The sequence below is a fragment of the Apium graveolens genome, chromosome 5, assembly GCF_009905375.1.
Source record: "Apium graveolens cultivar Ventura chromosome 5, ASM990537v1, whole genome shotgun sequence".
NCBI classification, from domain to species: domain Eukaryota; kingdom Viridiplantae; phylum Streptophyta; class Magnoliopsida; order Apiales; family Apiaceae; genus Apium; species Apium graveolens.
The window spans coordinates 79,586,644-79,613,988 of NC_133651.1; positions in this window are offsets into that span (position 1 = coordinate 79,586,644).

Here is a 27,345-nt window from a genome sequence, read left to right on the forward strand (position 1 = left end):
GATTTATTTTTGCTTTCCTTATATCCTGATCTAGTCTGATGACATAGGCTTTTTCAGACTCTAGATTGAATTCAAGTCCCTTAATACCAAGAAATGTAGTGATGATTTTGGCGGTATTAGGCTTCATTTTAACTATATCACCATCGTGAGCTCTGTACTTAGGATAGTATGGCCTGTCAGACTTTAAAGAGTAAAGTTTCTTCTGCCTTTGAATATCAGATTTTAAGTAACTGGCAGCACCATCTGTTAACCTGTTTTTCACTTGAAGTAGAAATAGCACATGTTACAATTCTTCAAAGTACTTCAACCGAATAGCATTCTTCCTAATCTAGAATACCCTCCCATCTGTCATGAAATATAGCATGATATCTTCTTTCAATACAGAGTGGTAAACCATCTCCATTTGATTCAATCTTTCAGGAGTTGTTCCTACTCCTGGTTCACTCAAAGAAGTTGGATCAAAGGTAGTATTATTTACCCTCTTTTCTTTAAAACTACCCAATCCAGATTTGTCTCTAGCTTCCTTCCCTCTAATAACTCTTGCTTCAAAACCACTTGATGTAGTCTTCAAAAGTTGTGTAGATTGTTGAGCTTTAGTAAACCTAGGTAGTAGAATTTTTGAAAGTTTAACATGAGCAATATCAGAGGTTTCCTTTCCTTTATCTTCTGATATCAAGCCAACTTAAGCTCTTTCAGAGGTTGCTTGCTTCATTGTATTATCAGAATTTACTAAGTCCTGATCTTGAACAATATGAGCTATGTCAGAGGTTGTTTGAATATTCTTCTTCTTCAAAATCAGACTAGTATCTTCATCAGATTTTGCTTCCAAATCCATGATTGGCATATATACCTCTACAGGTTCATCAATTTTTGCTTTACCCTTGGATCTAGAATCAACTTCCACCTGTGATTTGGCTTTGGATTCAGATTTTATTGCCTCAGAGTTTGTCTTCTCTTTAATCACAATGCCCTTAGGCTTAGGTGGTTTCTTTGCAATAACTTGAGCTTTAGACTTTGACTTGACATTTTCTACTTTAAGTCTGGCTTCTTCTTTCTTCAGACTTTCAAAGTCCATTCCTGGATTGTCTTTGAGAAATAGTCATTTTGAAATTTCTTCATCCATGTGGCGCCCTCCAAACCCGGGTCAGAAGTTTGGGGTCCATACGCACACACCTTATTTATAACCTGTTTATAACAATAATAAAAATAATAATAATATGCAGTGACCCTACTTACCAACTACCACGGACCGAAACAGGTTAAAGTATGCACACAAGCCAAATACACTACTATATTACAAACCGTTCAAATCCCATCTATTCAAACTCAAAACTGAGTATTAAACATTATTACAAACTTTTACTACTCGAATTATCCAAAAGAAGCCTACTAACTCAGCTTCCTCAACCTGAACCCCTAGCTCTCGCGCTGGACTGGGGATCCTCGTTACCAACTGGTTCCTTTTTAACTGGAAAGAACATAAACAACATCGCACAAATGAGCTAACAAGCTCAGCAAGTCACAATGACAAAACTGAGAATAATGATCATCTGGTGAATATGGTTATGACATCAAGTGAACAATGAATTATGATTTAAAATTGGATTTTATACTTTTATTTTAAAAAAAACCAAGGTTAGGCTGCTGATCAGTCACGCACTAACCCCGAGCAAAGCACACAGCATTGCTCTAACTACTGGATCCAAGGCACACATTGGCTTAACTTGACCATTATATGGTCTGACCACGAATATGGTCCACAATTTTATAAAAACAATCCAATTCTAACATAATAACAGAATAAGCAATAATAAACAATAAACAAAATCATTAACAACATTGGATGTTCCATAATGAAATGGTTTCAGTTTTCATGAGGATCAATATGGCCTTTTCAAAGCTTGGATGCTGAGTAATGAAAGAATTGGATAACAAAGGAATCAACGTTTCAGGGTTTCAACGATTTGGTCTTTCAAAGCATACGATACAATGGTTTGCGTATGTAGGTAATTCAATTCAGTGTTTGGTATTTAGTTTGTATGTATTTGTAGAGTAGTATCGTATATTTGTGGTTCATATCTGGGTATACAACAATCAATGGTCTAGAAAGAATCAGGTTTACGGCTCAAGATCAATAGGTGGATTCATGGTTAGGGTTCAGTGCTTCAAAGCACTTACAATATAGAACAAGTTTATCAATTACTATAATATCTCGAGAAAGTTCAGAACACTTGCCTGGTATTAGCTTACTACACTACACTCGCTTCCAATCACAATCGTCTTACTCCTCAACTACCTGTTTCCCTTTTCTACGTCTTGCCTCTTCTGCTCACATATCATAAGCATCTATCAATATTCAACTCATACGATTCTATTCAACACATACTTCTATCTACCCTTCGTTTCACCCAAATCCGATTAACGGATCAAAAGTTACGCAATAAACAAGTAAACATCAAATATACAGACCGACAGTCAACTAACAAGTCACATATAACACATAACACTTCACATAATCAATGATATATCATTTATAAAGAAGTCTCGGGTCATAAATAGGCTTTTGGGTACTTAAAATGATTTTTAAAGCATTTTTCGGAATTAAAACGGGTCGTTGGATCAATTTCAAAATATTAAACAGGGTTCGGTTGGCCAATTCTGGCTTCAAAATAATTTTATAATATTTATCGAGCCTTGAAAATAATTTAGAATAATATTTTAGAGCTCGAACTATTTTTCGGAATTTTTAAACCATTTTTAAATAATTAAAACAAATTAAATAATTAATTAAAATCAATTAATAATTAATTAAATCAATTAATCAATTAATTTTCGAATTAATTGACCAATTAATCAAATAAAAATTAACTGAAATTAATTAACTAATTAATTCAGATTTATTTTTGAATTAAAAATAATTTTCAGAATTAAAATGATAATATTTAGAATTTTCAGAAATTAAAAACGAATTTTTATACTAAAAATAAATAGGAAATATGATTTTTAAATAATTTGTAAACAGGAATCCTAAATTTGCAAGTTCTGGAAACCTGGGGGACCAAATTTTATCGTTTTTAAAACTACCGGTACTAAACTGTAATTTTTCCCAGGGGTCGCCGGAAAAACGTTCTGTCTCGCTGGAGAAGACGATCCGGGCGTCCTCACCCCACCAACACCTCCAGATCAACACTACACAACACCAAGAACACAACCATGCAATCAATTCCTCCTAACAATCCCTGAGTTGGCCGGAAAATGGCCGGGAAGTTTGCCGGTTTCCGGCGAACTCGATGTAACTTTAAAATAACAACTCCCTTCTCTACAGACCTCGTTGGTTTGTGAAACTTATACGGCTGGATTGCTAATTTCACAGAGAACACAACCCACTATACCACAACATCTATCTATCCCGAAATAAGAAACCCCCAAATTTCAATTAAGAACATTCATACGGGTTATAAACCCTAATTTCACAATTCGAAAATTAAACACACTTTTGAGCATGTTATTGAACTCCAAATCAGACGTATAATATATCAAAATCATCAGGAAAACAAGCTCTACAACATGCAATCATCAAATCATACAAACAATCATCCGAACAAAAATTCATATTTTTAATAAAATTAATTCGAAAATAAATAAAAATATAGAAAATAAACCTTGATTTCTGCAGTAAAACGAAGCTCAAAATCTGGGAGAACACTTCAAGACCTTTGGATTAAGTACTCGAGCTTTGAAAACAGAGATCAATAACACCTTCGTTTTGCTGTTTGATTCTCGGAAGTTTATATGAATATAAGATTTTTCTCTGGAAAATTATATAATTATTTGTCTGCAAATGATTTTGATACGAAATAAAATACGGTAAAAGGCTATTTATATTTACGGAAAATTAGTATCTCGTTGGATCATTCCGGATATAAAACGGTACGTTTATTTATAAAAACTGATCCAAATGGTATCGGTTTTCGGGATAATTATCCAAATCAGTACAATTTGTACTGCGGTCTTGGTCTCAGCGCCTGGTTACACTTATTAGGAGATGATAATTGTGATAGTTTACTAAAAAGCTCCCGTTTATCAAAAATACGAGTTTTATTGATTTACCGAAATGAATATTGTATCGAAAATGTTGCGCCGGGACCCGCGCAGGACAAACCGTATGCCGGATCGAAAAAGTCAAAACATGAAATATGCTCGGAATATTAGAATTAGGTTAGGAAGGAGTTCTCGAAAGAGTTTCGGGTTCCAAAAACGTAACAACGGATGACGTCGGTTGGTTCCCGTTTTTATAAAATAGATTTTAAATACCCGGAAAAAGATTTTATAAAATTCATATGATTCCCCATATATTCATAAATCAACATAAAAATAACTTGGAATATATGACAATTATCTATATTTTATTTTGGACATATAAAAATTAAAATACTCAATTAATAATATTTTTAAACATCCAAACACATTTATCACTTAACAATTAATTCACGGAATAAACACTGAACACAGATAATAATTATTTATTAGCAAAAATAATCACACGATATATCCTGAATATTACATCCTTCCCCCCTTAAAAGGATTTTGTCCTCAGAATCTCCTAAGAAAACAAATGAGGGTACTTTTCTTTCATATCGCTTTCTAACTCTCAGGTTGACTCTTCAACCTTTGGGTTTCTCCATAATACCCTTACTAGCTTTACCACTTTATTCCTCAATACTTTCTCTCTTTCCTCTAGAATTTTTATTGGACTCTCTACATATGACAAATCTGCCTGAAGCTCTATTGGCTCATATTCTATTACATGCCTGGAGTCTGGATTATATTTCTTAAGCATAGATACGTGAAAAACATTGTGAATGTGCTCCATGTGCGGAGGTAACGCCAACTCGTAAGCTACTTTGCCAACGCGCTTTAGAATCTCAAAAGGTCCGACATATCTTGGGCTTAATTTTCCTTTCTTTCCAAACCTCGTTAGTCCTTTCCACGGTGATACTTTCAGTAATACCAAGCTTCCTTCTTTAAATTCCATGTCTTTCCTTGACTGGTCTGCATATTTCCTTTGACGGTCTTGTGCTGCTGTCAATCTTTTCTGGATAATTTCAACAACTTCCTTTGTCTGCTGTATCAATTCAGGTCCAAGTATCTTGCGTTCTCCTACCTCGTCCCAATACACTGGAGATCTACATTTACATCCATAAAGGGCTTCATAGGGTGGCATTCCAATGCTGGCGTGGTAACTGTTATTATAAGCAAATTGTACCAGAGGTAAATGCTCGTCCCAACTTCCTTTGAAATCAATAGCACAAACACGTAACATGTCCTTGATTGTCTGGATCGTCCTTTCACTTTGGCCATCCGTCTGTGGGTGATAGGCCGTACTCATATCTAGTCTCGTTCCCAAACATTCTTGAAAACTCTTCCAAAATCTTGAATTAAATCTTGGATCTCGATCAAATACGATAGACACAGGAACTCCATGACGAACTACGATTTCCTTCAGGTACATGTGGACCAACTTATCGAGCGAAAATCTTTCATTTATAGGCAGAAAATGAGCTGACTTGGTAAGTCTATCCACTATAGCCCAAATGGCATCATGATTAGCTCTTGTCCTTGGTAATCCAACTATGAAATCCATGGTAATATGTTCCCACTTCCATTCTGGAATCTCCAATGGCTGTAGCAATCCACTTGGTCTCTGATGCTCGGCTTTAACTATCTGACATGTATAACATCTGCTAACCCATTCCGCAATTTCCCTCTTCATATCTGGCCATCAATAATTCTCCTTTAAATCTCTGTACAATTTGGTACTCCCTGGATGGATTGAATATCTTGAACTATGTGCTTCCTGTAAAATTTCATTCTTTAGCTCCGTTACTGGTGGAATCCAAATTCTAGAAGAAAACCTCAGAATACCTTGCTCATCCTTTTGCGTGCATAATTCTTCACCTACCAAACGATTTATATCTTGATCCATTACATCTTCCTGACATTTCTTTATTTTCTCTAACAACTCCGGCTGAAAAGTCATACTGTACACTTTTGCTTCATTAGACCTGCAAACTTTAATCTCCAATTCCAGTTTCTGAAATTCCTTACATATCTCTTCAGGTACTGATAACACATTTAACTATTCCTTCCGACTTAACGCGTCTGCTACAACGTTCGCTTTACCGGGATGATAATTAATCGAGCAGTCGTAATCCTTGATCAATTCTAACCATCTATTTTGCCTCATATTAAGTTCCTTTTGTGTGAATATGTACTTTAAGCTTTTGTGATCCGTGAAAATCTCGCACTTTTCTCCATACAGATAATGTCTCCAAATTTTCAAAGCAAAAACTATGGATGCTAGCTCTAAATCATGAGTATGATATTTCTGTTCGTGTGGTTTCAATTGCCTTGACGCATACGCAATCACTTTATCGTGTTGCATTAGAACACATCCTAGTCCCTTATGAGAAGCATCGCTATAAATTACGAAATTCCCTTGATCGTCTGGAAGTGACAAAACAGGTGCCGTGATTAATCTTCGCTTTAATTCCTGAAAACTTTCTTCACATTTGTCGTTTCATATAAACTTTTCATTCTTTCGTGTAAGCTTTGTCAATGGTGTTGTAATCCTTGAGAAATTTTGAACGAATCGATGATAATATCCCGCCAATCCCAAGAAACTCCTTACTTCGGTGGGTGTTCTCGGTCTTTCCCAATTTGTAATTTCCTCGATCTTTGCTGGGTCCACTTTGATCCCTTCGTTACTGACTATGTGCCCTAAGAACTGAACCTCCTGTAACCAAAACTCACACTTCGAGAATTTAGCATATAACTTCTTTTTCCTTAAAATCTCTAAAGCTGTTCTCAAATGTTCCGCATGATCCTCTTCAGTTTTTGAATAAATTAAAATATCGTCTATAAACACAATAATGAACTTGTCCAAATACTCCTTGAAAATTCTATTCATCAGATCCATAAATGCTGCCGGGGCATTGGTCAATCCAAAAGACATCACTAAAAACTCGTAATGTCCATACCTTGTTCTAAAAGCTGTCTTTTGTATATCTTCTGGCTTGATCTTCAGTTGATGATATCCCGATCTTAAATCAATTTTGGAGAAGTACTTGGCTCCCTTCAATTGGTCAAACAAATCTTCAATTCTAGGTAATGGATACTTGTTCTTGATTGTAAGCTTATTGAGCTCCCTATAGTCGATGCATAGTCTCATGCTTCCATCTTTCTTCTTGACAAATAATACTGGGGCTCCCCACGGGGATACACTGGGTCTGATTACTCCTTTCTCTAACAACTCTTGCAGTTGCTTTGCTAGCTCTTTCATCTCAACGGGCGTCATTCTGTACGGGGCCTTGGATACTGGTTCTGCTCTAGGTGCTAAGTCGATCGCAAATTCAATTTCTCTATCTGGAGGAAGTCCTGGTAACTCATCGGGAAACACGTCTAGAAATTCATTCACTACTGGAATATCTTCAAGTTTTGCTGGCTCCTGACTTCTGTCGATCACATATGCTACGAAATGATCGCATCCTTGCCGTATTAACTTCTTGGCTTGAATCATTGTTAAGAACTTCTTTACTTACTTATGGCCCTTGAACGTTACTATTTTTTCGTCTGGCGTCTTCACCATTACCTTCTTATTTCGACAATCTATCTGGGCATCGTGCTTAGATAACCAATCCATTCCTAATATAAGGTCAAATTCTCCTAACTTAAATGGTATCAAATCTACACAAAACTTACTACCAGAAATCTCAATCTCACAATTCCCACAAACTTGGTTAACAGATACACGTTCTTGATTTGCTAATTCCACGGTCATTATTTCATTTAAATACTCAACTGGACAATTTAACTTACTAACAAAATCTTGTGAAACAAACGATCGAGTTGCTCCCGAATCTATTAACACTTTGGCACATAAAGAATTCACATTAAGCGTACCTGCCACGACATCTGTATCCTGGATAGCATCCTTCACAGACATGTCAAAAACTCTAGCCCTTGGAGTCTCATTCACTGTTGGGGTAGATCCCATAATCCTCAATGCATTACTGACTGGGGCTGGTGTCTTGCAATCCCTGGCCATATGTCCTGGCTTTCCACATTTGAAGCACGTAAATCCAATGGCTGGAACCTTCGTTGCTGGATTCCGGATAGGCTGATCCTTATTTAATGGCTCTCTTGCTGGCTGATTCCGACACTCCCTCGAATAGTGCCCTTTCTGGTTGCATTTGAAACATACCACATTTAACTTATTACAAACTCCTCCATGCTTCTTTTCACATACTTGACAATCTAGAAAAGTTAGTCTCAACTGATTCGGCTGATTCGCATTAACTGGACGGTTGCCATGGCCTCCGTCGCCTGCATTCTGTCTCTTGAAATTAAAATTTCTTCTTGGCTGAAATTTGCCCTTCTTAAAATTTGGAAACTTCCCTGATTGTGACTGACTCTCATTCCCTTCCAATCTCCTTTTCTTGCTTTCCTTCTTCTTCTGTGACATCTCACTCTCTGTCTCCGCGATCATAGCCTTCTGTACCACTCCTGCATAGGTATCCAATTCAAAATGGCTACCTTCCCTCTGATCCATGGTTTCAAACCTTGCTGGAATCTCTTAGCCTTCTTCCTATCAGTATCCACATATGATGGCACATACCTTGACAATTCCTCAAACTTACTCTCATAATCTGTCACCGACATGTTTCCTTGCTTTAGTTCTAAAAACTTCAACTCCATCTGATCCTGGACAAACTGAGGGAAATACTTTTCTAAAAATAATTCCTTAAACCTCTCCCAAGTAATAACATATGTACCTTCCAATGTCTTCACCATCTCCCACCAATAGGTGGCCTCATTCTGCAGATAGTAACTTGCAAATTCAACCTTCTGTTCCTTTTTCACTTTTACTAAGGCAAATGCCTTCTCTATTTCCTTTAACCAAACATTTGCTTCAATCGGCTCTAAGGAACCTTTGAATTCTGGTGGGTTTACTGCCTGAAAAGTTTTGAAAGTTACCTGGGGATTAGTCTGTCTTTGTTGTTGTTGTGCCAGGTGAACTGTTTGTTGGGCCAAGATTTGAAGAATCTGGGCTATTGCAGGGTCTATGGGTCCTGAATTTGCATTCTGGTTTGTATCGTCTTGGTTGTTATTGTTGTTGTTGGTTTCGTCATTCTGGGTGTTGGTGCGGGTATTTCTTCTAGGAGGCACTTTTCTGTAAATAATCAAACAACTTATTTAGCTTTTGAATCAAATCTTTTACATAAAAGAAAAGTTTTGTAAAACAGAAATATTTCTTTTTGAAAACAGTTATAACTAAGTAAATTGCATGCTTCTTTACAGAATATAAACAGTTATGAAAAACAGGGTACATGGTATCACAGGGGTATAACTAGTGCAATAAATAAGGTAAAGTAAAACAGGTGCAATAAAGTAAATGATAGTGCTGGAAAGGAAAAGGTACTGATATATATAGATCAAAAGTTTTAGGTAGTACAAGCGTAAAGGTGCTTCAGAAGTAAAAGCAAAAGGGTACAACAACCTACTCACTAGTCGACATAGCTAGTCTATAAATACAACTCAAAAGTCTACTGATACACACTACACACTACTATACATACTACTCAGTTATAATAACACTGCTCAGTATCACCATCTCTGGATCTCTGACTCATGGAAAGTCTGGACCTCCAATCTCCTCAAGCTCCTCTAGAACCCACTTAGCCCACTCCACTAAGAAATCAGGGGTGATGTCCTTATGTGTAGCCTCAGCAATCCTCACAGCAGCTGTAACACCCCCAGATCCGGGGTCGGGGATCCGGGTCGTCACGGTCTTTCTTTCCACAATATCACTTCACTTAATTAATAATAATAACCTTATGCTGTGACCCCACACTAACACACACCACAACCCGTTATAGTCTCAGAGATGAAATTTAAATAAGTACAAGTCTTTGAATCCACAATTTAAAAGTTATTACAACCCAAAATGATTACTTGATAAATTTACAGTTAATTGCCATTATCTGCCACAAGTTATAATTATACATAATTTGATTCTAAAAAATAGAATGCCTGATCTACCAATAGATCTACCTCTGCAGCTATAGCAGCCAAAACATCATCGGGAAGACGCGGGACGCTTCCCACACGCTTGCGCTGGGTCTACTGGAGTCTGGCCATCTTTCCTAACTGTTGTTGTGTGATGAAGAAATAAAGCAAGAGTGAGCCTTACAGCTCGCAAGATAATATATAGTGATAACAATAATATAAGTATCTAAATGGATACTTACTAGAATCTTTTATCATGAGTAAGATAATTACTTACTAGATATAAGTAAAAACAAGGGATGAAGTTACCAAATACTTCACTATACTTATATCATTTATAAATCTACTTGAACTACCACTGTTCAAAGTATAATGAGCTTTCAACAGTTCATCACATAGATGAGACTACCAGACAAGATTTGAATAGATTAAATCTTTGAAATATTATTAAAGGAAATGAAGTTATGAAATACTTCATTTAGTTCTGATATATATATATATATATCCACATATACATCTTCTTTATACATTTCCTGAAAACCTCTGTCATGTAAAGTATGAACAGAATTGCAATATCCAATAAATTTGGAAAGGAAAAGAATTTGGCATAAACCAGATATTTTGCTGATCAGGCAAAGATACCCATAAGTAACCTTTTCTACTAGTAGATGGACGAATTCCCCACTGGTCATCACCCTGGTCGCAATAGGACCTTATGCTGGACTGCCACTCAGCCACTTATGCATTTGATGGACTCCCACTGAGCCACTTACACTATCATGGACGCCCACTGAGCCCATGTTGCTTATGCCGACTCAATAGATGGACTTACTTCCCGAACATTGGGTAAGTAATCAATTCATTTACCCAAAATGCAACCTTGTTGCGAATATAAAATACACCATAGAGCCGAATCCCTCAGGTTTTGAGCGAGTATTTAAATCCCCTTAAAAAGGAAGATCTTAAATATAAAAATGAGTTTTGGGATCCGCTCTAACTTTTAAAAATCATTTTGAAGACTCGAAAACACTTTATAGAGTGTTTGGAGTAAAGCTGATTTAATGAAGTAAATCAGTCCCCAGAATATTTAGAAAATGACTGAATATAATTATTTAAATAATATTCCCATAAAGAATAATCTTTATAAAAATAATTGAAGTAGAAGTATTAAAACTTATACTTGAAACGAGTATTAAATAACCAAAGATATACTTATATGAAAGTACTATCTTTATTTGAATAATCGAAAATAAGTTTGATTATTGACACCTTATTCTTTAATAAAATAAAGAATATACCTCAGCAAATAATCGGAGTCATAGATCCTCAAATGAATATTCAAATAATATTCATTAAATAATATAAACTGTGTCATAAGCCCTCGAATGAATATTCAAGTAATATTCAATAAATAATATAAAAGAGTCATAAGCCCTCGAATGAATATTCAAATAATATTCAGATAAATAAATAAAAGGGTCATAAGCCCTCGAATGAATATTCAAATAATATTCAGATAAATAAATAAAAGGAGTCATAAGTCCCCAAATGAATATTCAAAATAATATTCAATAAATAATATAAAAGTGTCATAAGCCCTCGAATGAATATTCAAATAATATTCAGATAAATAAATAAAATGAGTCATAAGTCCCCGAATGAATATTCAAAATAATATTCATTAATAAAATAAAAGGAGTCATAAGTCCTCGAATGAATATTCAAAATAATATTCATTTAATATAAATGAGTCATACGCCTTCGAATAATATTCAAAATAATATTCAATAATAAAATAAAGTTAAAGTTATCGAATAAACCTTATTCGATTAATAGTTTTGAAAACTATGGCCATATATATATATATATAAGTATATATATATATATATATATTTATATCCATATATACAAAATCTACTCGGGATCCTCGACTCCCGGTTTTAGAAAATATTTTCACCTTTGGGTCCCTGTACTAAGGGTATATGCAAATTACCGCTATCCTCTAGCATATGTATTATCAACTGAATCAACAGATATATATGGAAAGAATGCGAAACAGGCATGCATATATATATATACCATAGCAGCATGCTTCAATATATTGCATCATTTGCTAATTAACCAACATGCATCTATCGCAAGATAATGCAAATACATATATTCATCACAACAACAGTTATAACGGGTAGAAAACTTGCCTGAGCGACTTGGGGTGATAAAAGGCTCGGGACGAGTCTGGTAACCTATAAACAATAAGTAAGTTGGAATTAAACCAAAGTCACTTGTAAATCTATACTTTAACTAACTTAGACTCTAACGCTTGTTTTGCGCTTATTGATTCTCTTAAGTCACTCGAGTACCCTCGGCTCCACCATTTTTAATAAATTAACCATTACGAGTTTTAAAGCGATTCCTTCGCGAGTGTCTTACCAACTGCCTAACACTCTTACCATAATTGTTTCATACATTAATTAACCCTTTTTGGTCTTTAACCTATGTTTCAAAGTAAGGCGAGGGGAAATGATTCGTTCGCGAAACGCCGTTACTTGAAACGGTCGTTTCTCCTAAACCGTACATCGGAATCAAACGAACTACATATCAAAACGAAGCTCATAACATGAACTATCTCAACATGGCAATGGTCATAATCTAGCAGGGAGTTCTCGTGTCCAAATGTTATGAACAAAAGTAGTCTAAAGTAAATCGGACATTATGACGGCTATGTTTACGCGATTACCAATGTTTAAACTACTCCAATTAACCACCAACCAACTCATAACCATCAATACAACAAAACTTCACCGAAACCATACCACATCAGTCCATAATCTCCAAGGTTTTCAACTCAAACAACCACAATCAAGACCTATGAACTATAATCAAGCTTCAATCACCAAAACACTTCCAAATCAAACCAAACTACTAATAATCACAATCCATGCTTCTCATTTCACAAAACCAACCATTAAACTTACTAAAAAATAAAGTAAAGGCTAGGGTTTGAAGTTTATACCTTCCTTGGGAGGTGTTAAGTTGCTAGGAAGCATTAGGGAGCCTCCTACAAGCTTGATCTTTCCAAAGAAATCAAGAACACAAAGTTAGGCTTTGAAGTTTCTAAAAGTCCGATTTAAAGAACTGTAAAAATGAGGGTCTTACCATGATTATTTGGACGAGACTTGTGAACAAAAGTTGTAGGTCATCTCAATACCTTTCCAATGAGCTATAGAACACAATATTTGAGTGAGAAATGAAGGAGATACAGCAGTTTTAGTGTGCTGGTTCTGTTTTGGCCGAGAGCATGAAGAACAATGCCTTGGTTTCTTTTTGATTTTGATGAAAAATGATTTGCTTGGCTTGGTTGGTTTGATTTTTGTGTTTGTTTTAGTAAATTACCTAGTTACCCTTGATTTTGTGTGGTTAAAAAGCCACCACATCTCCTTCCTTCCCATGTCATGCTTGTTTCATCCTCATGATGTCATCCTCCCCTCCTTGTCCTCTTCTCATTGGTTGGGTGACATCATCCTCTCTAATCCCTTTGATTAACTTCCTAATTGTTTGCCTAATGACCGCTGATCTGTTATACTGTTCGCTTAACTTTCGTTTTCGTTTATCGTTTGAGGGATCATACCCGGGATCTTATTACTTAGGTTCTCTTAACCTTTCTCAATACATTATATTCCTTTTTATGATCCCCTATTATAATCATTTAATTTAAATCCTTTTATCCTGTTACCTTATACTCAATTCTTTCCGTATCTATTGGATTTCCGGGAAAAATCAAAGTGTTCGGATTTGGATTTTGACGATCTTTATATACACTTATATCCCATATAAAGTACTAATAAAATCTCAGAATATCCATATCAGAACCCCTATATAGTGTGGCATGAAAAGTTTTCTCATTCAGCATAAACACTATTCATAAGGGTTTCAAAATTTCCCAAAAATTGGGGTTATTACAGTCTCCCCTCCTTAAAAGGATTCCGTCCCGGAATCAGATAGAAAATGAATTGGGATACTTTCTTAGCATTACACTTTCTAACTCTCAAATAAATTTTCCCACATTGTGGTTCTTCCATCAAACTCTGAATAGTTTGATAACCCTTCTCCTAAGCACTTGTTCCCTTTTCACTCTACAACCCTTCCTGGTTGCTCCATATAGGTTACGTCGGGTTGCATATCTATGCGCTCATATGCCCCTATTTATCTGACATCTGAATTACACTTCCTTAACACTGATACGTGAGACACGTTACGACCTGCTACATGTTCGGGGTTAGGGCTAGCTCCTATGCTATCCTCCCAATACGTCTTAATATATCCAAGGGTCCAACAATTCGTGGACTTAGCTTTCATTTCTTTCTGAACCTCATCCTTCCTTTCCAAGGAAATACCTATAACAACACTAGGTCCCCTATTTCATACTCTTTTTCCTTTCGTGTCAAATCAACATACTTATCATGTCCATCTTGGGCTACTACCAGCCGTCCTCTGATTAGATCTATCATATCCTTGGTCCTTTGGACTACTGCGGGTCCGAGCATCTTACGCTCTACAACTTCATCCTAACATAAGGGAGATCGACATTGTCTTCCCTCAAGGATCTCATAAGGCGATACCTCAATACTGACATATGATCTATTGTCGTAAGAAAACTCAACCCGTGTTAAGTGATCATTCCAATTTCTTTCAAGTCTATTGCACAGACTCTCATTATAGCTTTTAGCATTAGAGCTTTTGCTTCTCACTACCCATCCTTTTTCCCAGTTCGTAATCGCTACTATCTTCCGTTCCTAATATTATACTAGTTATACTTTTGCTCGTTAGCGTTCTATAACCTTTTAATAACCAAGTCAACCTTAGTATCACGAATGTGTTTCCATTCCGAATACTACCACAACTTTATTACTCCTTTTTTAGTTGTTTCTATTTTCCAAAGTTTGATCAATCATATAGAAGTAAAGGAATTTGTTGAGAGATCACTATGATCATGAACACTTGTTATCTCGCATAGTTAGTACAGAAGGTGGCCAGCCTTTAGTACTTGACAAGCAATTAAACAATAGTTGGTATCCTACTAGGCTTCTATCACACAGATAGATAGTCATTCGGCAATACCTCCCCTTCTGGAAGGGTTGTTCTTCTCAACTTACATGAAATGAAAAGAAGAGAAAAGAACGAACTGAAGAGAATTGTATATATAAAAAAAAATATACTGCCACAAAATATCTGGCTTGGAACCTACCTCTGAACTATAGAGGTTTGTCATAGGAGAACAAAACATATATGTATTTATATCAACATCAAGTATTATAGCATCCTATTTCACATGCCTAAATATTTTTGCTATTCCGTCCATCATTCTATGGACCCATGCTCTTCCTCGAGCTTATACACAATCACCTTTGAAACTCCCTCGACATCGAAAATCGAATCTGGGATCTCATTCTATACATCATCGTTACTAGAATTCTATGCTTGCACCGCAACCTTCCTCGTATAATAATATGACTCTCTATTGATAAGAAAGAATAATAATTCACTAGGTAGATACTCTACTTAATTAGTCTATCAATGATAACTTATACACTACCACGACCCGATTAGTGGTACTCAATCTCAACACCCATTCCAATACAACTCTCACGGTTGTAATCAGCTCATTACTCGCAGAATCATTGCTGCCTTACTATGGTCCATCACTGACCTACTGTAGTCATTCATTTTCCATGAAGTCTTAATAGCTAACCATACGGAGTCCATACATCTCGTATCTAATTCTCATAAGGAGTTAACATAACCACCAATCACAATTCATGAAGAACACTCCAAACTCTGACGTACTTTCATGACATGAAGTAGATAAAATTGCAGAAGAGTTTCAATCAAAGCAACGATAGCAGGTTAATACCATTCTTAATCATATGCCTTAAATAGAAGACTTAACTCAAAGGTTCGTCTAGTCCTTTTTGAAACATGGTCCTGGCTTATCTCAAGATAGGACCTCCTAAGATAGATAGCCCGCTCATGGCGATTACACGAATTAAACCTTTACCAACTACTATTACGGTTGGGTATTGCACAGTCATCAGAAGGAATGTCAATCTTCCAAACCATAATACAACCTTCACAGTTTTAACCATCCTCACTGTATTATTTTGGCACAAGCGCCTATAATTATCCTCATACCTTTAAAGTGTCGGCCACCTCTTTGGCCTTTCCTGATAGTAAAATTTCCTTACAGCCAATTTCATTTTAACCACTTTCACAAATTTTCTACCCTATTTCCGATCACTGCTTGAGTGAAGATGTTTTCCTTAAAATCTGATAAGTAAAAAAAAATCACCATTTTTCCATAAGTTATTGCCTCAGTCTTTAGAGGTTAATCACTGTCATGACTGACTCTCAATCATAATTAGAACATCTTTTATCTTAAGTCCTAATTGCCCTGAATAATTTCGACCATTACTGGTTCGATCCATACTTTCTCGTGGTTTAACACGTGCCCCACTTGGCAACACTATAATTACGTCATATTTCCTTTATCCACATTTCTATTCTTGAGAATTTTGAATATTACCTTTCTCCTTGTAAAACCTCTAAGGTTATCCTTGAATCGTTCCTCCTGTATTCCCTAGATACAGGGCATATCAAAATACCATATACTAATACTAGAATCATTGTCTATATACGTTTAAAAAAAAAATCTCCACTGATTCTTTAAAGGTTGTTATTACCTTAATCCTTTCCAATTCATACTGTCAAATTTCATACTATCCCTATTAAGGGTGAAATGCCAACCTTTATGCATTCCCCTAGGATTCATTTTAAGTTACCGATGTTCTATCCTTAATTCCACCTTTGAAAAGGTACATGCATCCATCCATGGATAAACCAAGTCATATATCCTTGATAGATTATCTTCTTCATCATTCCCACCTCGATAGTCTATACCTAACTTCATAATAGCATCCTTATTCAAATTGAGGTCAATCCATATGGCCTCCAAAAGATAACAATGGTCATCCGCTTTTCTTTCCTGATTTGGTAATGATAACATGGATGTTCTGGAAGATATTGGTCATGTTCAACGTGAACTTCTTCTTAATAATTCCTTATTTACTTTTGTTGTTTATCTCAACAGTCACCTCAATGTTGGGATACCTCTCATACCTGGCGTCTCCCTTTCTGAGTATCGAGCCACCGGTCTTACATTTCACATTATTGAAGGTCACTTCCTTCATCCAAATTTTCCTACTTTCTTACTTTCTTGTCTCCTTAGTCTATCCGCGTCTTATTATTTATCCTTCGAACTATCTAAAGGTTTCCTTGAATCCTCCCAACTTAAAGGGGATAAAATGTACATAACTCGTATGCCTTCAACCATCAACTTTAACTCATGGTGAATCACCCTCATCCTGACGATTACATACTTTTCTATGTCTATTGCTACGAGTCTTTAGGGTTTCCTCATACCCAACTCCCTTATCATACCTCAAACTCTATTGCCTTTATATTCCTTTCCACTTCAGTTTCTTTTTATTTTCCTTTCTCTTATCATTATTTCATGAACTAACACAACATAAGTATTGATTCCAAACATCCCGTCATTCTGGATTCGTGTCCTCAGAACGAATCTTGATAACTTTTACAACTTAGATTCATAATTCATCATACTCATCCACTTTTGTTCTAGCTCCAAAGCTTTTACACTATCTCCTTATCTTTGGGAATTACTTTCCCGAAAACAATTGACTGAACTTAAATCGGTTTATTCTAACCTCTGGCTCCGTGCCTTTCTTGGTCTTTCACCAGCGGGTGGTCTCTCTCTTAGGAGGGTAAGTGACAAAAATAGTCTTTTATGGTTCATCAATCATTCAGAATCTCAAATGATTCCTCTATTTCCTTTAGCCAGGCTCTTGCCTCGACTAGGTTAACCTGTTCCTTGGAACTCTGAGAGCATAGAGACTTAAAGGTCCTGAAAGAATTTCCTATCGCATTGTTTCCTCAAGGTGGTGGTTGGGGATAATAGTCTAAGTTCTGTCTAGACAGGTCCATAAATTGCCGTATAGGAGTACCGTCTCGGGTCTCCTTTCCTTACTCGACTTTCTGTTTCCTTAATATGAAATGTTTCATCCTACTCCCCATAATTGGGGTCATCTTTTAATTTAAAATCCTCATTTTCCACTCCATTATGTCATGGGTTCCTTCTATCTTGATGGCGACCTCCCTGACTATCACGTTCAGGGTTTGCTCTAAATCTTATTCCTCAAACTATGGCTCTCATCTAAGTTCTCATCCTTATGCTCTTGAACTTTCGGAACCCAAATTCTATAGGAATACCTCATTATTCCCTTATCATCTTTCTCTGGCACCGTATGCTCTTTTCCAATAATCCGGTCTCTATTGCAATCTCAAACAGCTTTTCGGTACCGGCTCCGGTTACCTTCACTACTATTTCCAAAATCTCTTATAAACTCTCCCAAAGACATTATCATCTTGAGTCTCTCCTTTTTACTAAGGGCATCAGCCACCACATTGGCTTTCCCCGAATGATAAAGAATCTCCCAATCATTATTCTTGATTAGCTCTAACTGCCTCCTCTGGCATATGTTGAGCTCTTTCTACGTGAAAATGTACTAGAGCACTTATGGCTTAGGTAATTCTCGCACTTCTCTCCATACAAGTAGTGCCTCCAATCTTTAGGGTAAAACTATTGCCACGAGCCTAAGCTCATGGGCGGGGATATCGAATTTCATATTACCTTAATTGTCTTGACATGTACGCGATTACCTTACCGTGCTGCATAAGCACGCACCCCAAGCCCTTGTGCGAAGCGTCACTACACTTCACAAAATCTCCTTTTCCATCCGGCAATGCCAGCATAGGGGCCATCACCAACCTCTGCTTCAGTTCTTGAAAGCTGTTCTCGCATTTCTCTGTCCATTCGAACTTCTCAGTCTTACGAGTAAGCCGCGTTAAAGGGGTTACTATCTTTACAAACTTGAACGAACCTCCGATAGTGACCGGCCAATCCTACCTCTGGTAGTCGACCTAACCATGGTCATCAATTCATCAGTGGTCCTTTATCCAATCTTGTCAGGATCCTCCATGGGATCCTCCTCAACAACTATCCCTTCTAGGACAACATCCTCAACCGCTACATCTTCAATATCAACATCATCCGGTCCTGCATTAGGACACTCTATCGGATCCACAATCCGATCTCCAATTAGTAATAAAACATCATCGCGCTGTTGCTCCTCAACCTCAGGGTTCAGAGTCCCGCTACCATATACGATAACGAACTACGCTCCTATCACGATATTTATAAGGGTTCCCATAAGGGTTTTAACTGTCAGTACTACGTTAGGTAGCCCGACTATGAACTTGGCAAGAGTTCTTATTATCTTTGTGAACTTATTATCTTAACGTCACATCATCTCTGAGGTTTATAACGCTTAGCTCTGATACCACTTTTGTAACACCCCCAGATCTGGGGTCGGGGATCCGGGTCGTCACGGTCTTTCTTTCCACAATATCACTTCACTTAATTAATAATAATAACCTTATGCTGTGACCCCACACTAACACACACCACAACCCGTTATAGTCTCAGAGATGAAATTTAAATAAGTACAAGTCTTTGAATCCACAATTTAAAAGTTATTACAACCCAAAATGATTACTTGATAAATTTACAGTTAATTGCCATTATCTGCCACAAGTTATAATTATACATAATTTGATTCTAAAAAATAGAATGCCTGATCTACCAATAGATCTACCTCTGCAGCTATAGCAGCCACAACATCATCGGGAAGACGCGGGACGCTTCCCACACGCTTGCGCTGGGTCTGCTGGAGTCTGGCCATCTTTCCTAACTGTTGTTGTGTGATGAAGAAATAAAGCAAGAGTGAGCCTTACAGCTCGCAAGATAATATATAGTGATAACAATAATATAAGTATCTAAATGGATACTTACTAGAATCTTTTATCATGAGTAAGATAATTACTTACTAGATATAAGTAAAAACAAGGGATGAAGTTACCAAATACTTCACTATACTTATATCATTTATAAAGCTACTTGAACTACCACAGTTCAAAGTATAATGAGCTTTCAACAGTTCATCACATAGATGAGACTACCAGACAAGATTTGAATAGATTAAATCTTTGAAATATTATTAAAGGAAATGAAGTTATGATATACTTCATTTAGTTCTGATATATATATATATATCCACATATACATCTTCTTTATACATTTCCTGAAAACCTCTATCATGTAAAGTATGAACAGAATTGCAATATCCAATAAATTTGGAAAGGAAAAGAATTTGGCATAAACCAGATATCTTGCTGATCAGGCAAAGATACCCATAAGTAACCTTTTCTACTAGTAGATGGACGAATTCCCCACTGGTCATCACCCTGGTCGCAATAGGACCTTATGCTGGACTGCCACTCAGCCACTTATGCATTTGATGGACTCCCACTGAGCCACTTACACTATCATGAACGCCCACTGAGCCCATGTTGCTTATGCCGACTCAATAGATGGACTTACTTCCCGAACATTGGGTAAGTAATCAATTCATTTACCAAAACTGCAACCTTGTTGCGAATATAAAATACACCATAGAGCCGGATCCCTCAGGTTTTGAGTGAGTATTTAAATCCCCTTAAAAAGGAAGATCTTAAATATAAAAATGAGTTTTGGGATCCGCTCTAACTTTTAAAAATCATTTTGAAGACTCGAAAACACTTTATAGAGTGTTTGGAGTAAAGCTGATTTAATGAAGTAAATCAGTCCCCAGAATATTTAGAAAATGACTGAATATAATTATTTAAATAATATTCCCATAAAGAATAATCTTTATAAAAATAATTGAAGTAGAAGTATTAAAACTTATACTTGAAACGAGTATTAAATAACCAAAGATATACTTATATGAAAGTACTATCTTTATTTGAATAATCGAAAATAAGTTTGATTATTGACACCTTATTCTTTAATAAAATAAAGAATATACCTCAGCAAATAATCGGAGTCATAGATCCTCAAATGAATATTCAAATAATATTCATTAAATAATATAAACTGAGTCATAAGCCCTCGAATGAATATTCAAATAATATTCAATAAATAATATAAAAGAGTCATAAGCCCTCGAATGAATATTCAAATAATATTCAGATAAATAAATAAAAGGGTCATAAGCCCTCGAATGAATATTCAAATAATATTCAGATAAATAAATAAAAGGAGTCATAAGTCCCCGAATGAATATTCAAAATAATATTCAATAAATAATATAAAAGAGTCATAAGCCCTCGAATGAATATTCAAATAATATTCAGATAAATAAATAAAAGGAGTCATAAGTCCCCGAATGAATATTCAAAATAATATTCATTAATAAAATAAAAGGAGTCATAAGTCCTCGAATGAATATTCAAAATAATATTCATTTAATATAAATGAGTCATACGCCTTCGAATAATATTCGAAATAATATTCAATAATAAAATAAAGTTAAAGTTATCGAATAAACCTTATTCGATTAATAGTTTTGAAAACTATGGCCATATATATATATAAGTATATATATATATATATATATATATATATATTTATATCCATATATACAAAATCTACTCGGGATCCTCGACTCCCGGTTTTAGAAAATATTTTCACCTTTGGGTCCCTGTACTAAGGGTATATGCAAATTACCGCTATCCTCTAGCATAGGTATTATCAACTGAATCAACAGATATATATGGAAAGAATGCGAAACAGGCATGCATATATATATATATACCATAGCAGCATGCTTCAATATATTGCATCATTTGCTAATTAACCAACATGCATCTATCGCAAGATAATGCAAATACATATATTCATCACAACAACAGTTATAACGGGTAGAAAACTTGCCTGAGCGACTTGGGGTGATAAAAGGCTCGGGACGAGTCTGGTAACCTATAAACAATAAGTAAGTTGGAATTAAACCAAAGTCACTTGTAAATCTATACTTTAACTAACTTAGACTCTAACGCTTGTTTTGCGCTTATTGATTCTCTTAAGTCACTCGAGTACCCTCGGCTCCACCATTTTTAATAAATTAACCATTACGAGTTTTATAGCGATTCCTTCGCGAGTGTCTTACCAACTGCCTAACACTCTTACCATAATTGTTTCATACATTAATTAACCCTTTTTGGTCTTTAACCTATGTTTCAAAGTAAGGCGAGGGGAAATGATTCGTTCGCGAAACGCCGTTACTTGAAACGGTCGTTTCTCCTAAACCGTACATCAGAATCAAACGAACTACATATCAAAACAAAGGTAACATGAACTATCTAAACATGGCAATGGTCATAATCTAGCAGGGAGTTCTCGTGTCCAAATGTTATGAACAAAATCAGTCTAAAGTAAATCAGACATTATGACGGCTATGTTTACGCGATTACCAATATTTAAACTACTCCAATTAACCACCAACCAACTCATAACCATCAATACAACAAAACTTCACCGAAACCATACCACATCAGTCCATAATCTCCAAGGTTTTCAACTCAAACAACCACAATCAAGACCTATGAACTATAATCAAGCTTCAATCACCAAAACACTTCCAAATCAAACCAAACTACTAATAATCACAATCCATGCTTCTCATTTCACAAAACCAACCATTAAACTTACTAAAAAATAAAGTAAAGGCTAGGGTTTGAAGTTTATACCTTCCTTGGGAGGTGTTAAGTTGCTAGGAAGCCTTAGGGAGCCTCCTACAAGCTTGATCTTTCCAAAGAAATCAAGAACACAAAGTTAGGCTTTGAAGTTTCTAAAAGTCCGATTTAAAGAACTGTAAAAATGAGGGTCTTACCATGATTATTTGGACGAGACTTGTGAACAAAAGTTGTAGGTCATCTCAATACCTTTCCAATGAGCTATAGAACACAATATTTGAGTGAGAAATGAAGGAGATACAGCAGTTTTAGTGTGCTGGTTCTGTTTTGGCCGAGAGCATGAAGAACAATGCCTTGGTTTCTTTTTGATTTTGATGAAAAATGATTTGCTTGGCTTGGTTGGTTTGATTTTTGTGTTTGTTTTAGTAAATTACCTAGTTACCCTTGATTTTGTGTGGTTAAAAACCCACCACATCTCCTTCCTTCCCATGTCATGCTTGTGTCATCCTCATGATGTCATCCTCCCCTCCTTGTCCTCTTCTCATTGGTTGGGTGACATCATCCTCTCTAATCCCTTTGATTAACTTCCTAATTGTTTGCCTAATGACCGCTGATCTGTTATACTGTTCGCTTAACTTTCGTTTTCGTTTATCGTTTGAGGGATCATACCCGGGATCTTATTACTTAGGTTCCCTTAACCTTTCTCAATACATTATATTCCTTTTTATGATCCTCTATTATAATCCTTTAATTTAAATCTTTTTATCCTGTTACCTTATACTCAATTCTTTCCGTATCTATTAGATTTCCGGGAAAAATCAAAGTGTTCGGATTTGGATTCTGACGATCTTTACATACACTTATATCCCATATAAAGTACTAATAAAATCTCAGAATATCCATATCAGAACCCCTATATAGTGTGGCATGAAAAGTTTTCTCATTCAGCAAAAATACTATTCATAAGGGTTTCAAAATTTCCCAAAAATTGGGGTTATTATAGCAGCTGCTCTACGAAACACCTGGAGCCTCTCTCTAAGTCGTCTCTCACCACTCCCAACCTTTCTAGTACACATATTATGTAGTAACTACTGAATCTGACCCTGTAGGAATCGCTACTCCATAAGGCAAGCCTCAAACTGATGACATGGGACAGGATAAGAAGAGAACTGGAAAGGTACTCCTATAACTGAATGGCCAATAAATCCTGAATCAGCAGGTGGGGGTCCTCTGATAGGTGGCATCATACCTGGGGGTGGAATAGCCTGCAGTGGTACGGGCTGCAACACAGGTGGAGGTAGAATAGCCAGTACTGGTGGAATAACAGGACGTGGATCTGATGATGGTGCTCCAACTGAAGGCTCTGAGTGATCAGCTGATACGGGGATAAAAGAGTCGGCCATCGCTGCTATCTGAAATCATATCGCAATATAAGAATCTCGAACCATGACGCGAATTATACTAGTACCTATTATACCGAAGCACTCAACCTCTCGATGTTCTATCTTTTTATTCCTTACTTCTAATCCTAACCCTCTACCCATTCCCGTTATCCTAGGCTTGTGTCAGTGACTTATAACCTGTAGCTCTGATACCAAACCTGTGGCGCCCTCCAAACCCGGGTCAGAAGTTTGGGGTCCACACACACACCTTATTTATAACTTGTTTATAACAATAATAAAAATAATAATAATAATATGCAGTGACCCTACTTACCAACTACCACGGACCGCAATAGGTTAAAGTATGCACACAAGCCAAACACGCTACTATATTACAAACCATTCAAATCCCATCTATTCAAACTCAAAATTGAGTATTAAACATTATTACAAACTTTTACAACTTAAATTATCCAAAAGAAGCCTACTAGCTCAGCTTCCTTAACCTGAACCCCTAGCTCTCGTGCTGGACTGGGGATCCTCATTAACAATTGGTTCCTTTTTAACTGGAATAAACATAAACAACATCGCACAAATGAGCTAACTAGCTCAGCAAGTCACAATGACAAAACTGAGAATAATGATCATCAGGTGAATATGGTTATGACATCCAGTGAACAATGAATTATGATTTAAAATTGGATATTATACTTTTATTTTAAAAAAACCAAGGTTAGGCTGCTGATCAGTCACGCACTAACCCCGAGGAAAGCACACGACATTGCTCTAACTACTGGATCCAAGGCACACATTGGCCTAACTTGACCATTATATGGTTTGACCACGAATCTGGTCCATAATTTTATAAAAACAATCCATTTCTAACATAATAACAGAATAAGCAATAATAAACAATAAACAAAATCATTAATAACATTGGATGTTCCATAATGAAATAGTTTCAGTTTTCATGAGGATCAATATGGCCTTTTCAAAGCTTGGATGCTGAGTAATGAAAGAATTGGATAACAAAGGAATCAACGTTTCAGGGTTTCAACGATTTGGTCTTTCAAAGCATACGATACAATGGTTTACGTATGTAGGTAATTCAATTCAGTGTTTGGTATTTAGTTTGTATGTATTTGTACAGTAGTATCGTATATTTGTGGTTCATATCTGGGTATACAAGAATCAATGGTCTAGAAAGAATCAGGTTTACGGCTCAAGATCAATAGCTGGATTCATGGTTAGAGTTCAGTGCTTCAAAGCACTTGCAATATAGAACAAGTTTATCAATTAGTATAATATCTCGAGAAAGTTCAGAACACTTGCCTGGTATTAGCTTACTACACTGCACTCGCTTCCAATCACAATCGTTTTACTCCTCAACTACCTATTTCCCTTTTCTACGTCTTGCCTCTTTTGCTCATATATCATAAGCATCTATCAATATTCAACTCATACGATTCTATTCAACACATACTTCTATCTACCCTTCGTTTCACCCAAATCCGATTAACGGATCGAAAGTTACGCAATAAACAAGTAAACATCAAATATACAGACCGACAGTCAACTAACAAGTCACATATAACACATAACACTTCACATAATCAATGATATATCATTTATAAAGAAGTCTCGGGTCATAAATAGGCTTTTGGGTACTTAAAATGATTTTTAAAGCATTTTTCGGAATTAAAACGGGTCGTTGGATCAATTTCGGAATATTAAACAGGGTTCGGTTGGCCAATTCTGGCTTCAAATCAATTTTATAATATTTATCGAGCCTTGAAAATAATTTAGAATAATATTTTAAAGCTCGAAACTATTTTTCGGAATTTTTAAACCATTTTTAAATAATTAAATCAAATTAAATAATTAATTAAAATCAATTAATAATTAATTAAATCAATTATTCAATTAATTTTTGAATTAATTAACCAATTAATCAATTAAAAATTAACTGAAATTAATTAACTAATTAATTCAGATTTATTTTTGAATTAAAAATAATTTTCGGAATTAAAATAATAATTTTTAGAATTTTCAGAAATTAAAAACGAATTTTAATAATAAAAATAAATAGGAAATATGATTTTTAAATAATTTGTAAACAGGAATCCTAAATTTGCAAGTTCTGGAAACCTGGGGGATAAAACTATATCATTTTTAAAACTACAGGTACTAAACTGTAATTTTTCCAGGGGGTCGCCGGAAAACGTTCTGTCTCGCCGGAGAAGACGATCCCGACGTCCTCACCCCACCAACACCTCCAGATCAACACTACACAACACCAGGAACACAACCATGCAATCAGTTCCTCCTAACAATCCCTGAGTTGGCCGGAAAATGGCCAGGAAGTTCGCCGGTTTCCGGCGAACTCGACGTAACTTTAAAATCACAACTCCCTTCTCTACAGACCTCGTCGGTTTGTGAAACTTATACGACTGGATTGCAAATTTCACAGAGAACACAACCCACTATACTATAACATCTCTCTATCCCGGAATAAGAAACCCCCAAATTTCAATTAAGAACATTCATACGGGTTATAAACCGTAATTTCACAATTCGAAAATTAAACCCACTTTTGAGCATGTTATTGAACTCCAAATCAGACGTATTGTTAGGAATATGTGTATTAGTTTGATGATAAGTTAAGCAAAACACTTAAGTAGAAATCTAGTGTTTGTAGCCTCAACGGATAAGACCATCTTGGCTATCCGTTGAAGGAGTAGCTGTACTTAGCAATAAGTTTAGTATTGTAGCACATTTCACTCTCTGGTTTCAAGCTGTAATTCTTAGATGTTGTTAGGAAATAATCAGTCATGTTGACTACTAATGGATGTATAAATAGGAGGGCTAATTGTAAATATTTCATGCCTTGTAATTTTATATAAGTGAAGAAGTGTCAACGGATATTGAAGACCTTCAACGGATAAGAAACAAAGCTTCAATGGATGTCTCTAATGCTTCAACGGATAATATCCATCAACGGATAAGTGCTTCAACGGATAAAGACTTCAACTGATAATGCATCAACGGATAAAGCTTCAACGGATAAAGCCTCAACGGATAAGGCATCAACGGATGAAAGCTTCAACGGATGCTTAGTTCATTAGCAGTTGATAGTGACAATTCACAAGCTGACAGAGGCACATGGGTTGACAGAGACAGACTGGAATGT